At 31.7% G+C, this 4,362-nt stretch overlaps 1 long non-coding RNA gene across 1 annotated transcript; it reads right to left on the bottom strand.

Annotated features, from left to right (window-relative positions):
* Positions 1-206: 206 nt before the first annotated feature.
* On the bottom strand, positions 207-3,648 carry LOC143042413 (uncharacterized). The gene is made up of 2 exons (XR_012967978.1): positions 2,734-3,648; positions 207-1,177 (listed from the first exon to the last, which is right to left on the bottom strand). It is a non-coding gene; the product is annotated as an uncharacterized LOC143042413 (long non-coding RNA).
* Between the last annotated feature and the right edge of the window lie 714 nt (positions 3,649-4,362).

Raw genomic sequence — 4,362 nt, forward strand, 5'->3', positions numbered from 1 at the left:
ATATAATGGCAAACTGAAACATCATAACATATTAATTAGCTACTAGCATCTGAATACAAGACAAGAAACATCCAGCTCTTTTAGCTTTTAAAATGTAAAGCTCTATAAAATAGCTTACATCATCACCCCAAGACTGTAATACAAATTTCTTGTATACAACCAACTTTCATGACTTTTGTGTAAGGCGAGACAAAATAAAATGATACTTTGAAGTACATGTATTGTTTAATATGTTTGACTACTATTATAAAATGCCAGTTTCAGAATGAACAGTAATTTAGAAGATTATTAAAATACATGTAGATACATTCAGACTATTATAACTATACAGCAAGCTGTCATTCGACTCTAACCAACAACCATGCCAGGGCTGTAAAGCTTGTCTAGGTTGGTAAAAACTTCCATCATCATGCATATATATGACACTAACCAATAGTGATGGACCGTGACAGACCCTCATGGAAAGTAAAGGAGGTTTAACACTCCCTGGTGGTACATGTAGCCAACAATAGCAATGGCAGCATAGAAACTCTTATTATATCCAAATTCTTATTTTAAATGAATAATTATCCAAGGTGAATCAGATGATGTATGATCATGATGCTGCACTTTTAGTATTGACAATGATTGATATATATTCACTGAAACTAGAAATTTCCATTATTCCAATTTTCTATTCTTAATGATATAACTATCCAAGATAATCATGGAATTAAGACATGATGCACTACTAATATTCCTAGAAAACTTTAAATTCTCTTTATTTCAAATTGTTAATATTACTTATTTCAAATATATATATATATATATATATATCAAAGGTATGCTCTGTCACCAAGTAATGTAGTACATTGTATTTCCTACATTTTTTCTATGAATTGTAAGTTTGCTATTTGTTCAATTCACAATTCTCTTTTTGTCCAATCAGATCATCCCATCAACTGTACATCATGACATAATGCTGTTAGCTCTATCAACGTTATTTCCAAACCAATAAGGAACACAAAATTATGAATGAATCCACCATTTCACAATTTATAGCTACAGGTACAAATGAGGTACCATATGAGAGTAACTTAGTGACACTATATATTTCCTATATATACATTGATATACATGATATATGCCGCTTCATAATCTGGCTGGGAATCATGCTCAAACCAATGTGATATCTTATCTACAAAAAAAATATACATTAAGAATAAAGTATTTATTATATATAAACTTGTATTTATCTACAAGAAAAACTAGCAATCATAAGTTGCTTGACAACAAAGTTTAATGATGTAAAGAAATGAATTTATGACTTATACAATTTAATTGATAAGTCCCTTATGAGAAGAAGAATAAAACCCTTTTTTGAGGTTCTATTTCTAAAACAAAATGTTCTCTCTTTCTACATCAATGTTTTCTTAGGTGTATACTTCATTGAAGGGTTACTGTCTAATAGAGGCTATAGCACTATACTTGTTGTGATCAATTTATATTACTTTTTTATTTTAAAATAGAATTTGTTGAACAATGTTGAATATTACTACCAACGTGACATGGTGACAAAGCAAATAGTATTTATAAGATTCTTCTTCTTCTTCTTTATAATCCATCAACATACTGATGATAACGTGTCGGGCACTTATTTAACTATGCCGTGCATGCGTGGGATCTTATTTTTATTTAGTCATGACAGTCATGACAGTGAATAATATACAAAAGATAAAAATAAAAATTTCAACATAATTTCTTTTTCTTGTTATAACATATATTTAAGTTCTACAAAATTAAGAGCATAACAAATCATTTATAACAAAATAATGAATCATACCCGGTAAAATCTTAAATTTCTTATCACAAAAGATGAAAAGTGTTAAAAATTGTTGTTAAGGACGCAATGCCGTCTCATCATTTGGAATCAGGCATGTCAGGGCAAAATATCAATATACTCTTTTTTTTTGCCCCGGGCAATTTTGAGGTTATTGCATATATACAAACCCAAGCCTTGGACATGTTGAAGGTATTCATAACACATATGTGACAAATTATAATTAGTGTACATCACCCACCAGTGGCTATATAAATAGGTATATCATCGTCGTAACTAGTCCGAGATTACTCTGACGTCCAAACGTAACTAGTCCGAAATTACTCTGATGTCCAAACGGCTGTTTTGCCAGACAAGCTTGTCTCGGACTACATCGTAACATGTGAAGATTGGTTGGTTATTGGTTAATAAAAAAAAGTGACAAATATTTCATGCAAATTTAGGACGTGACAGTTATCAATACATTAACATACAATATGTAGGATTACTCGATCAGGGGTTTAGGTCTTGTAACTGTTGTATAGCCTATAGGCCATCCCGCACAACCATACCATTGTGAATACCCCACATGTCAATGCATGTTAGGCAATAAACAGGGGTGGATCCAGCCATTTTTAAAAGGGGTTTAAACCATACTTGTTTATATGTAACTTTTTAAATCATGCATTGATCTTCCAAAAAACATGAAAAAGGGGGGGGGGTCCAATCACAGGAACAATTTTTTAACAAGCCCAAATTCTTACTTTGCCTTTGAACAGGCTACTATCCAAGAGTGTGGAGTATTGGAACGTCGATTCATACCTGTATGCACAAATTTAACAAATGTGAAAAATTTTCCTTCAAACTCTTGGGTGATGATCCATGATCAATGATTATTCTGATAGACATGTATTAAAATATTCATTTCTACTCACCAATTGCAATTTCCAGCTCAGGTTATATTGTACTATAGTTTCCTTCTACCATGTCAACGATTTTGTGTAAAATAAGTTAGCTATTAGAAGCGCTGACACTGCCGACACACATGCGACATGAATGCAACAAAAATAAAGAGGGTACGGTAACGTTAAATCGTTTACGGGCGAAGAATTATTTTCCGTTTTTAATTAAACTTGTCAGATTTGATTAATTATCGTCGAAAAATGTCCCTAATGGATAGTCATTCAAATTAAACCAGCTTTATTATGCTGTATGCATGTAATATATATGTAACCTGGTCTTTAAATGTACTTTAAGTACAGTGTCTGACGTATTTATAAACATTTTCTTGATTATTTATCCTATTTCAAATATTAATTTGAATGAATTTATAAGCCTTTTTCTGCTATAATATTCAAACTTTATTTTTTAACGAAGGCTTCTGGTATGTAGTTTTTTTTACAAAAGGCCCTCGAATTATAGACACATTAAAAAATAAAGATGGAAAGTCAAACGCATGAGTCTGGCAAAAATAAAGTTAACGGACAATGTCATGACAATAAACGGAAAACGATAAAAGACAGAGTTATATATATCTATATATTTTTTTCCCTGCCTCAAATTTACTCAAATGCAATTTATATAGGTAACATAAAAAGATAAATGATAATGCATTCATTTACAATATTTAAAAATAGTTACATCTTAAATTTAATTTAACATGTTAAGATCACGTTTTCAAGTGTTCACGGCCGACATCCGTTATTATTAAATAAGGGTGTAAAAATGAATGACAAATTCTTCACCACGTACGGCAGTCTGTAATTGCATATAAAACGTATTGCAATCACTTGTAAACCATTAAATATAAAGGTTCAGGTGCTTATATTCAATAATCAAATATTATTTCGGCAATCTGTTGATTTTTTTTTTTAGTCAATTCGCGGCGATTTGTGCAGCAGTATGACTTTGAGCTACGTTTTTAATTTATATAATTATAAAACAGTGTTAAATAATTAAATAGGAAGAAGTTAGAATTCAAATTGAATATTTGTTTTATTTAAATAACATGATTAAGGGGACGTGGTAGACTTTCAGTTAAAAAAATCGTCTTCTTTCACAGTTTTATTTTATTCTTGAAAGGGGAGCAACCCCTGATAAATAATAGGAAAGTTTCACTCGTTTTGTGTCCAAATTATTAAAATCTGAACACGACTGGACACGGTCTGACAACATCTTGACGTCAGTTTGTATCCATGGTCTGTTTTGGTCTGACACGGTCTTAACGGATCTAAACAGCTCGCTAGAAGATAGAGTCTTAAATATCTTGACATGCCTTAACGGGACTAATTTACCTAATGAGACTATCGATCCGAATGGAGACTTAACGAACTGACAAATCTTGACGTTTTCCTCTAGCGGTAAATCCAGTCAATTAAGATACGATCAGACCAAAATGACCGTTTCAGACTGAAATCGTGCTACTAGTGGTAGCGCCTACAAGAGACTTGTTTTGGATAGATCTGATTAATATTGGACCCATTGAGTTTAGCGCAACGCTCTATGCTATGGAAGACATTATACTTGACACTAACTCTGCTATTATGAAATAATGACAAATGTTT

Source organism: Mytilus galloprovincialis, chromosome 8, assembly GCF_965363235.1.
Source record: "Mytilus galloprovincialis chromosome 8, xbMytGall1.hap1.1, whole genome shotgun sequence".
Classification (NCBI taxonomy): domain Eukaryota; kingdom Metazoa; phylum Mollusca; class Bivalvia; order Mytilida; family Mytilidae; genus Mytilus; species Mytilus galloprovincialis.